The sequence below is a fragment of the Hesperophylax consimilis genome, chromosome 17 (assembly GCF_061612785.1).
Source record: "Hesperophylax consimilis isolate HC1 chromosome 17, BYU_Hcon_1.0, whole genome shotgun sequence".
Taxonomy (NCBI): domain Eukaryota; kingdom Metazoa; phylum Arthropoda; class Insecta; order Trichoptera; family Limnephilidae; genus Hesperophylax; species Hesperophylax consimilis.
Genome location: NC_142852.1, coordinates 25,205,204 through 25,217,727, shown reverse-complemented (window position 1 = coordinate 25,217,727; position 12,524 = coordinate 25,205,204). Strand labels below are relative to the sequence as shown.

The 12,524-nt window shown below is 38.9% G+C and overlaps 1 pseudogene; it reads left to right on the top strand.

Annotated features, from left to right (window-relative positions):
- Nucleotides 1-11,311: 11,311 nt before the first annotated feature.
- On the top strand, nt 11,312-12,200 carry LOC149416329 (uncharacterized; annotated as a pseudogene).
- Nucleotides 12,201-12,524: the final 324 nt, after the last annotated feature.

Here is a 12,524-nt window from a genome sequence, read left to right as displayed (position 1 = left end):
CCGCGCATATAATTATAATAGATTATATTATTCTTATTTATTTTTGTTTCGTTTTTGGGTACGTTTCCAATCGTGTTTATTCAACATGGGCCCAGCGATTCAAATATTGCAAGGAAACGGACATTAGCGAATAATAGATTACTCAAGACACATGAAATAGCAAAAAACGCTTTGCACGATGCAACTAAGTGCAACTTACTGTTAGCGCATTATACTACTTGTGATGTTTTGGACATCCACAAAAATAAACGATAAATAATAAAATAACGTGCTCTAAAAATTTTTTGTTTAAACAACGACGGAAGATTTATTGACAGACAGGCCTTGAGTAAACAGATTCCCACGGGAAAGGAGAGACCGGAGGACAGTCGAGTTTGGAACTTGGGTGGATTGACAGCCCCGAGAAATAGATACAAATCAGAAGTGTTGTTTGAAATTACAGCTAATTATTGAATCCAAATGGTATTAGAGAATATTGCGGAATATTGAATTAAAGTGAAAGACTATTGATCCGGTGTTTGTGTGAAGTGAAAGTGATTCGACTCAGTGGGAAAACAATTAATAATAATGACAATAATAATAATTGGATAATTTGTAGAGCGCCGTTTTGTAAAAACCCACCTCAGGGGCGCCAGGTGTTGTGCAATCGCGATTGTGTTATAAAGTTGTGTTGATTTAAACGTGATTTCGTATACAGTTCGAACTAGATTGCTTGTCTTAAAAACATGAAAATAATAAAAATATTGATTGCGTTTTAAAATAGAGTGAATGTACTTAAAGGCAGGAAGTGTTTAATCGGGCTAAGTTATTGATTTGGCGAGATGGCATTCTATCCACGGAGACCGAAAACCAGAGAATCAAATAGATTATTAACTGTGGGTTCGAATCCTAACAGATTAGGGAGGTACAATTTTATTTACAGGAATATTTAATTACCCTTTTATAAGCGTAGGGAGGAGGTCGAAAATTAAAGTGATTTAGCTATATAGTGTAACCAGGTAAGTTTCACACGAGGATTTGGAGGTGACTAACAGGGTGAGTTTTTTTATATTATTTATTAAATTTCAGAGGACCCTTTTAATAATAGGATACAACCGAGGTACAGGAACCGAGTTTGCAACGCCTGCAACCCAAATAATCTTCCCATAAGAAGGGATACGCTAGACGCATTGTCAATCAGCTGTGAGCGAGAGACGAGTCAACGACCTTTTCATATATAGGCCGAGAGGCGCGGAGTACAGTCAGTCAAAGGGGAAGTTTTGCTAGCGTATGCCGTCCCAAATTGAAAGCGATCGGATACAACCAGACGGAACAAAATGAAAACTTTTCTTCTGTTATTTGACCTTCTAATTTAATACTTTCATCTATTGTTTGACTTTCTAAGTTACGAATTGGGATGCACAAAAACAAATCTAAAGTCGAAAGAGGGAGATGGTAATCTCCGAAATAAAACTACCAACCGAACAACTTTTCTCAACAGGTATCTTTCGAGAGGTAGGCAGCCTCTTTAAATTAAATGCAAAAAATCAAACCAATTATCCGTTTATACCTTACCTGAGAGGATAGGTATTCAGTAGAAGTTACCCATACCTAATACACGAGGATGCTAGTAACCTCATAAAATAAATACTGGAACCAAATATTAAAATACAGACAGTCCTCATCCCAAATTTGGCATATCGAGTAGACCTTACATATATCTCACATGATAATTGGCTGAATGGGTAGGCACACAACCTATCATTAATAAGCAGGCAGAATGTCGACAAGATCGTCGTGTGTTATATGTGTATTGACCTAGAAAGGGATGTAAATCCCCGACGGCGTGGGAGTTACAACGTTTTCTGGAGGTGGCACGTAATTTAGGACCTTGCGTGTCACATTTTCGCGACTAGATTCGTGATAAAGGGATGTTATGGTTTTCCCCTTCTACACTCAGTAAAGTAGTTTATCCTGGAGGTGTTTGAGATTGGGGCAATTCTGAAATTGGTGAAGAGACCTGGTTTTCTTTATTCTGGCGTGAAGGTTGCCGATTTGGAACAAGGGGAGACCCGGCCGGTTGTGATATCCAGACACGCAGATATCGATCGCCTTGCTCAAATTATCATCCATCAGTTTTGTTTGGTAAGCGGAGGAGCCAATCTTAACTTGAAAAAATTTCATTTCCTTTCCTCTCCTTCCCCTCCCAAAATATATACATGGATGGCGCCGACAACTAACACCATAAATTTATCGTATGTTTATCACATATATAAAATCTAACACTTTATTATATTCACATTACCCTACGATAGGTAGAATCGAGTAGCTAGGGGGGGGTGAGCAGGCGACTTAGAAGATAAGGTTTATGAAATGGTTTTGAAAAACAGCGGTAATGGATTCAACTCACTCTATCTCAAAAGAACCAAGGGATACCACACAAAACATAAATAACTAGGTTTCTAAACCGAGAAACAAAAACCCAACACAACGTTCGGTGAAGCCTTTTTATACTGAACCGTCACGTGAAATGAGTACGTTCAAGGTCGTACGTCACGTAGGCAAACTAGGATGTACACACTTGAAGGGGTGTGTAATAAAGAAAAGACGGCAGGGAGGACCTTCCTACCCCGGATATATATATAACCAAAGCCTTATGGAAAAGTTACCTACGGGACTTAAGGAAAATGTATCGTAGAAAGAAGAGAAGGAAAAGTTTGAAGTAGAAAGGGCAGATCATTACATCTTCTGGAAAAGATAGTTCTTGAATTTGAAACGTCTCACGCGGAAATATTAGCTTTAGATGACACAAACGAAATTGATGAGGATAAAATTCGCGAAACCTTTGACGAGATGGATTATCAAATTGTCGAAATTTACCAGGAGTTAACCAGTCAGCCTCTCGATTGTAAGATCGCGAATGCGTGCACAAACGTTAAATTACCAAAAATAAACATTCCAATATTTTCTGGAAATGTCAAGCAATGGCCCGAATTTTACGACATGTTTAACGCTCTGATTCATGAAAACAAATCTTTATCCAACATCGAACGCATGCAGTATTTGTTCTCATGTTTATCTGGAGAAGCTTTAGGTTTAATTCGGACATTTCCAGTACAAGGAGCTCACTACGTTGAAGCATATCAAAGATTAATCGCGCGCTATCGTAACGCGCGTGAACTCGCATTTACGTGTTGGCGGGAAATACTAAATTTAAATTTTCCGCCCAACGATCCTTTTGAATTCCGTCGCGTGTTCGATGTATTTAATGAGGATTTAACAATTTTAAAAGAATTGGATCTCCCAACAGATAATTGGGACTTCGTGATTTGTTATTTAATTCTGTCGAAATTAGATTCACCTACAAGATGCGCATTCGAACAACTTCAGTCTCCTACCAAGCTGCCTTCATATTTTAAACTCAAAGAGTTTCTTTATAACAAATGCGAAGCTCTTGTACGAGACTTACATTTTTCGACTCGCGATAGCAGTAATATTGACAAACCTCTTGCACGGAACTTTAATCAGGCTGCCAAAAAACGCACTTCAGCGCTTCTTTGCGATCTTAAAAAAGGACAGCCTGAAACAAATAGTTCCTCGAACTCCACCACTTACCTGAAATGCTCCTGTTGCGGGGAAGACCACTCCATTTCCAAGTGCAAGGTATTTGCACTCAAGTCAGTTCAGGATCGCCTACAGTTTGTTCAATCACACCGTTGGTGTTTCAATTGTCTTCATTCTTCTCATTATCTTAAAGATTGTAAATCTTTGTTTACATGTCAAAAATGTCAGCAAAAACATCATACTTTGCTCCATCAAAACGAAAACGCTTCTTTGGAAGATCAGCATCAACCCTCCACGACGTCTACGGACCAGGAGACGTCTTCCGACTCTAAAATTCAGGTCCTCACCAACTTAGGAGACAAGTCCATAGTACTATTATCAACCGCCAATGTTGGCATTCGTGATTCATCCGGCCGTTTCCAAACCTTTCGCGCATTGATCGATTCGGGCAGTCAAGCTCACTTCATCACCGATCGTGCTGCAGAGCTCGTAGGCATCCCTCGTCAAGCCAGTTCTCAGAGAGTTAGCGGCTTAGGCCAATCTTCCACAACCACGTCAGGAGTCATTCAATTAGAGATCGGTGTTAAGGGACGGGTTCTCTTCAACATCAATGCACTTACGCTGCCTAGTATCTGCGGCAACATGCCAACTGTTCGTCTAGATAAGTCATCGTGGCATCAGGTGAGAGACTTGCCTCTTGCCGATCCTGACTGTCACAAACCGGGACCGATTGATCTTCTTCTGGTTGCTGAGGTTTTCTCTTCTCTTCTGAGACCTGGTAATTTGAATGGTGGTCCACGTCAGCCATCAGCTTTCAATTCTGCATTTGGTTGGCTTCTTCTAGGTTCAGTTGGTTCGGACACTGCTCACGAAACGAAATCTTTCATCGTTACTAACGAAGACCGGCTCCACGAAGAGGTCCAGCGACTGTGGGAGTTAGACACCATTCCCCAGTCTTCACACCTCACTCCTGAGGAACAACTTTGTGAACAAATGTACTACACTGACCACTCACGGGACACTTCGGGAAGATACATCGTATCTTTGCCTTTCCGAGAAAGGGGAAGGGATATCTCTTTTCCAGGGTCGCGTGAGATCGCTTTACGTAGATTCCATTCCCTCGAGCGCAAACTCATAGCAAATCCAACCTTACGTGAACAATATTCTGCTTTCATGACTGATTATTTACACAGTGGTGCCATGACTCGTGTTCCTGGAAAAAATTTGCACAAGGGAAAGTATCACATACCTCATCATTGCATTCTTCGTCCAGGCAGCGCTAGCACTAAGTTAAGAGTGGTTTTCGACGCCTCAGCGACGGATGTGAACGGATCCTCGTTAAATGATACCTTGCTTATCGGTCCAAAGCTTCAAAAGAACCTGCTGGAGCTTTTGCTAAAATTCCGTATACCATCGGTAGTGTTTACTGCTGATGTACGACAAATGTATCGCCAAATATTGGTTCAAGAACCAGATCGTGCTTTCCAAAGAATATTTTGGCGTTTTCATTCGTCGGAACCCATCCAAGAGTACCAACTAAACACTGTAACCTATGGTGTCTCCTCCGCCCCACTTTTAGCCTGTTGTACTGTCAAACAGTTGACCAAATATGAAGGTTATGATTTACCGCTGGCGCGTCGTGTGCAACTTCGGATATTTACATAGATGACATCGTCACCGGTTGTAACAGCTTGGAACAAGCTCAACAAACGAAAACCGAAGTTATCGAGCTGTTCAAACGAGGTCAATTCGAATTGCGGAAGTGGGCTAGTAACAAACCAGAATTACTCGCCGATCTGCCTCCGGAATACTGCCTCAATGACTTGGTGTCCATGGATGTTGATAACTCTCACATTCTCAAGGTATTGGGATTAAAGTGGGAGCCACGACATGATACATTTTCATTCGAAGTCCTATGCCTCGATCGCGAGTGTACTAAACGCACTATCCTCAGTGAAGTCGCTCGGGTTTTTGACCCTCTCGGTTTTCTATGCCCTTTGACGTTTTTCGCCAAATCCCTAGTACCAAAGTTGTGGGTTCTAAAGGTTGGGTGGGATGACACCCCCCCTGTTGACATTGTTCGTCAATGGGATCGTTATACTAAACAATTACCGCTCTTGAAGTCGTTCAAAATCCCTCGATGGGTGTCATTCCCTCACATGGAGTCGTGTCAACTTCATGGCTTCTCAGATAGTTCGGAACTTGGATATGGCGCGGTAGTTTACTTGCGAATCATGGATGTTGACGATAAAGTCCAAATATATTTGGTTTGCGCCAAGTCTCGAGTCGCCCCCACAAAAAAGATTTCATTGCCTCGCCTTGAACTGTGTGCGGCAGTTCTTCTAGCAGATCTATTAAAATTCGTCAAAGATTTATACGTACCATTGCTTCCGATCTCCAATACCTTTGCGTGGTCGGATTCAACCATCGTGCTCGCCTGGTTACGTTCTCTTTCGTGTCGCTGGAAGACTTTCGTGGCTAACCGTGTCAGTCACATTCAAGATGCCCTCGAAGGGACTTCCTGGCATCACGTGTCATTTGGAGATAATCCAGCGGATGTCGCTTATTGTGGTCAATCCTCAGCCGATCTGATCGATCACACGTTATGGTGGGCGGGGCCTTCGTGGCTGATCCAGTCATCCGATTATTGGCCGTCGTTCGATGGCAATTTCGACGAAATTGAACTTCACTCTGAGGAACGAGTTCGATCTTTATTTGTCCAACAGGACGAAAATCTGGTGGACCTATTACTAGTTAAATTTTCTTCGATTCGGAAGATCCAACGCATTCTCGGTTACTGTCTTAGATTCATCTACAATCTACAGAATAAAGAATCTCGTCGTTTGTATCTTCCATTAAGCCGTGCCGAAATTCACACTTCACTTTTGACAGTAGTTAAACGCACTCAACATGTACATTTTATTGATGATATCACGCGCTTGAAAGAGGGCAACCTTATGTCGAAACAAATGCGGAAGCTTAATCCCTTCATTGACGACCACGGTGTGCTCAGGGTGGGTGGCAGGTTATCTCGATCTGGGCTCGAATTCGAGTATAAACATCCTGCCCTACTTCCTCGCGAATCTAAGCTTACTTCTCTTGTGATAGACGCTATACATCGAGAACATTGTCACCCAGGCCCCGACGGCGTTGTTCGTATCGCTACGGTTCGTACATCGAATGGTTCTCTTCTCACGAGACCATTAACCAAATTATGTCCAAATATTGAAGACAATATTAGTGATTTTTAAACGAAAATCTGAAACAGAAAAATCAGAAAAGGAAACGGTCACATCTGGGACTCGAACCCAGGACCCTTGTCTTTCCGGGACAATGCTCTACCAACTGCGCTAATGGGACCCTATCCTACTCGGTCACTTTTAACTGTATCATACTTCGAATAAGAACTACCAATATTGTCTTCATTTTTTCACCGCACATTTTTATTGGCAACTATCTTTATGTATGATCGCAAGATTCAACCCGAACTAAATGCAATCCAGACAGCGTCTTTTAGATAAACCTATCTTATTTTTTATTTTTAATGTGCGACATCTGTTGACTTTTCTGCAAGTCTAGAATGAATATTAATTTTTTTGGAATAACTTTATTGAGTAAAACCTCAAATTGTAATATTTAAATATTGACCGGAAAGACAAGGGTCCTGGGTTCGAGTCCCAGATGTGACCGTTTCCTTTTGAGGTTTTACTCAATAAAGTTATTCCGAAAAAATTAAAAATCAAATTATGTCCATTGCCTAGTCAATGTGACTAATCATCTTCGCTTCCGCGGCGCATTCTCTCTTATCGATTTTCGTTAGTCTTATTTTCATTATTTTCTTTTCTTATCATTATCATTATTATTATTAATATATATATTTTTTTTTCTTTTCTTCTCTCTTTTCACTGTTCTTCATTCACGCAACGTTCCACAGCATTGCCCGTTTTGGTTTCTAAATTTTCTTTAAAATACACGTTGTTGTATTTTGGTGGGCGGAATGTTCCGTAACGCCAATTGCTTTTGACAGGCCGTGTACTAACCAATCGCATCGTCAGAATTTGAACTGTGTAGTTTAAGTTCGCACACGTCAGCTAAAACCACGGAGCCGTGAGCCGAACCAGTTTCACAAAAACCGTTCGACCTGTCAAATATCGATCGCCGGTTGTCTTTATCGAAATAATTACCTTACGTATTTTATCGCAATTTAACTTTAAATGACGAGTGCTAACAACCACGCTAAACGTTCCAGTGCTGACAGATGATGCTCACTATGCAGATTTCACCATCTCCTCCCGGTAAGTTGATTGTGAATTAACGTTATGCATTGTGTTCTCGCATCGCCTGTCACAAGCTATATAATTAATTTATACTTTATCTGTGTGGAATAGCCCTGTAAAGGGCGGCTATTCCAACCCCTGTTCGTTCTTCGAACAATATAAGAAAAATATTAGGTGGGTTTCTTAATTTGTTCGCTGTTACTATGCTGTGTATTAATTTACATAATCAAGGTACATATTATAATATAATATACATAATCAAGAAAAATGTAAACAAGGTACATGAAAACATATTATATAAACATTATTGGTGGTGCGCAAATCTTTCGTTCGCAATTGTGCGGGGGTTGCGGTTGCGATAAAGACTAAGACAAACAAAAACGAATTGAATTTGCCTTAGTGTTTGCAAGAGGAAATGATTGTGAAAGGCCAAAGACTTACCCTGGTCTCGTCCTCCATAAGCCGCTGGTTCTTTACACTTATCAGCTTGCATACAATTAAGGGCAATTCCCTTTTAACATTCGCTCACTTAACACAAAACAAAACAGTGACATTTACTGCGGCGGGTAAAAACGTTTCACTGGACGATTGTGATGCTCCAAAAAAACAGTCACAGCCGAGTTCAACATATGCGGGTTTTCAAGATGACACGAACGTTCGCGGTAAGATGCTATGATAACAATACTCCTTGTCTTTGGCTCGGATCAAGGAAAGCGGACAAGGGGCAAAGGGGGGTGAAGGGTTCACATTTAAGGCTATTCAATTTTAAAACCTCACGCGCAACTAATTATCAATCACAAAAATTATCAATCGCATTGTATCAATCAGATGCATGGTAGGAATTTTTTATTTAACTGCCAATAACAATGAATAAATGTGAGTACAGAACATTTTTGTATATCTGTTCATTAACTTAAACATTAGCCAATCATTAACTAATTTACGCAGAATGCTTATGCTTTTCGATATCCAGAAATCGGGTAAGAGGTTGAATAATTTTGGACCAAGGTAATAGAATAATTGTCTTTGGGCAAAGGATGTCATAGTAGTAGGTGAAACAACTGGATTCCTCCTTGAATGTCTAGTGTCATGATAATGATCAATGGAAGGGTAGTGGTGACGTTGTTTTTGAGTGTGTAATATAATTTTTTTTTATGTATAGTTGCCTTACATTAAGAACTCGTATCTCTTCGAATAATACATCACTGGGGTACCTAAATGGTTTTTTTAGGATGACCCTTAGTAGTGATTTCTGTGCTTTTGCTAAGGGATCCAGTATTGTTTTGGTACATCCGCCCCATCCCAAAGATGCATATTCAAGTAATGAGTTACACAGAGCATAATATAAATTTCAGATCTTTTATGCAGAGAATATTTCTAATGCCCAGGAAAAGTTGAGTAAGTTTTCTGACTTTTGTGGAAATTGAGTCTATATGTAGGTCCCATCTCAGAAATTTGTCTATCATAATTCCTAGATATTTTATACTATCTACGCATTCTAGGGTGTTACAATTACAAGTAGTTGGGTTATTGCAGTGGTGTAAAATAATGTTTTGTGTTTCTTTGGTTGTCCCGCTTGAGTTGCACTGAAGCGGATGAATTTTGTTTTCTCCGTGTTGAGTGTGAGTAGATTATTATCTAGCCATTGTTTAACACTGTTTATACCAGCTTCTGCTTTACTGTGAACTTCATTCCAGTTTTTACCTTCAAATAACAAGACCGTATCGTCTGCAAAGGTAATAATGTGGTCGGCAAGGGAACTGTTACATAGCTCATTAATATATATATTAAACAAAATTGGCCCTAGAGTACTTCCCTGAGGTACACCAAATTTAATATTTGCTGAATCGCTTAGAGTATCATTAATGTTCACTCTTTGGCTTCTGTTTTCAAAATAACTAACCATCCACTTTAATAGTTGACCCTGTATTCCAACGCACTGTAGTTTTTTCAACAGAATTTTATGTGATATAGTGTCGAACGCTTTGGCTAGATCCAGGAATAGTGCAGTGCATTTAATTCCTCCATCGATATTATTAGAGATGATTTTTGTCAGGTTAGCGATAGCATTTTCTGTGCTTAAACGTGGTCGGAAGCCGTATTGTCTATTAGAAAGAATGTTATTATCTTCCAGATATGTGCTAAGGCGATTTTTTACAATTTTCTCAATAATTTTCGAGACCGAATTTAGCAAAGAAACTGGCCGGTAATTATGTACATGCAATTTGTCACCATTTTTGTGAAGCAATATAACGGGCCGTTTTCGCAAGATTTTGGTCGCTAGAGGCGCTATTGTTCTACCGGTCCAACTTTTTGTTTTTAACTGTCAGATCCCATACATTTTTTAGGCCGTTTGACGCAATTTAGTGTTTTTAAATATTACAATACATAATGCCTGTTGTAGTGTTCCTATGTGTAGACATAGGGGTGCTTTCCAAAAATAGAGACTTAAAAGGGATTCATTCCATCAGACGTCTAAAATGGGCACCAACTCCTACATCTGTAGTCTGTAAAGCTCATTTGAGATTATGTAGTCAATGATATTAACCATAACAGTAAGTACATGACTAGTTTAATCAATATCTTACTATAATTGAATACCCAATATAATATAAAGAGTACTTGTATAGTATAATGAACAAGTAAAGAAACATTTGACATAGAATGCACAAAATTTTATACATAATATTTTGCCTTCTTTCGCAGTTGACATTATTTAACAAACGTACCTAATAAGTAAATATAAGTGTAGTCAATCACAACTAACATTAATAATTATGGTAGACATAATATCTTATTTCCTTTTTTTAAATTAACCATATTTTTAATTATTGCAATAATTTTATTACACGGTTATCAATCTGTCTGGCACGAGATTTCTGGGCGGCTGATTCTTCATTGTTAGCAATCTAATTTACTTTGCATTTCTCGTCCAATGTCTGTGTATCTCGTAATTGTAATTTAATTTTCAGTAGGAGTGTTTTAGGAAAAAAAAATCAAATTATTATTATTTCTTAACGTATATCGTTTTGTATTTTATATCATGCAAGTATGGAAGTTTGAGCCTAATTTTATTTTCAGATGTACTGTACAGGCAAAAGCTACTGAAAGGTGTAGTTCCTTCAATATTTCCCTGGATAAAAGTAGAAGGAAGTAATTTAGATATAAGAAACAGACTGAAAAGGCATCTGAAACGTGAAAAAACATATATAAATTCTACAAAACCAAAACCACAAGATGAAGCGGCGTTGCTTGTGAATTTAGAAGACCCGGCGTTGTCTGTGAATCTAGAAGACGCGGCGTTGCCTGTGAATCTACAAGACGCGGCGTTGCCTGTGAATATAGTAGACGTGGCAGTGGAAGTCATATTGCCTTTTAATACTCCGTGTGATAGACCAACTCTAGATAAAGACACTCAGACAGATAATAAAAAGGAAAGGTTAACAAGAGAATTTTCAGGTCAAACCATAAAACACTCTGAGTTCAGTATAATGACATACAAGAAAGACCCTGCCTCAATTCATTTTTATACCGGTTTAGAGTCATACGAGAAAGTGCTGTTTGTTTTTCAATCTTTAGGACAAGCCTCACACTGTTTAAAATACTTTTATGGCAATCCTCCCAATAATATAAATGCATTTGAACAATTTTTTTTAACATTTATGATATTGAGAACACACAAAACATTTTTTGAAATTGCAAGAATGTATCTTATATTATATTAAAGACGTTTCTAATATTTTTATTACATGGGTGAAATTCATATCACTGCAGTGGAAAGAGCTTAACCTTTGGACATCAAAATCAAACGTAAAATTTTTTTCTCCAATTGATTTTAGAGACAAATACCCTAACACGAGGTTAATGATTGACGGTACGGAATGTCCAATTAAACGGCCTACACTACCGACTGCCCAGCAAGCAACCTTTTCTACCTATAAAAACAGAAATACTGTTAAAGTACTTATCGGTGCTACTCCTAGTGGCCTCATAAATTATGTGTCTCCAAGCTATGCAGGCTCTGCCAGTGATCGCCAGATCATTGAAAAAAGCAACCTTTTATCCCTGTGTGATGTTGGTGATTCTATTATGGCTGACAAAGGTTTTAATGTCCAGGACATCTTTGCACCATATGGTGTCACCATAAACATTCCTACATTTTTCAAAAAAACAAACAGAATCACTAGGAGTGTTTTAGAAAATGACAGAAAAGTTGCTAGCAAAAGGGTGCACATAGAAAGAGTAATAGGACTTTTAAAAACATATAAAATTTTGAAATCCCCTATGAACTATACCGAGACAATACTTTCATCGGATATAATATTTATATGTTGCATGTTGTGTAATTTTAGATCAAGTATAATAGATAAAGATGCTTAATAAAGTGTATATAAAAAAAAAATTAGTGTGCTTTAGACCACGCCAGGTACACGCTGTATATAATGCTAAAATACGAAATACGGTAGTACTCGTTAGCTAGCTCTAGCTCCTTCTCCCGCCTCCGATCACTGTTTGCATCGATTAAGACCCTCCTCCGATCACCGTTTCATCGATTAGCGTTGGCATGTGATTTTTCGTAACGCTTTTCGTAAGGCACCAGTTTACCCCCCAAGTGTCGAGCGTGCGTAAAGAAGTTTTACTTCAGAAACTGTTAATGTAAATATTGTTCAAATTTTAGATTGTATATTTTAGATAACTTCCCGA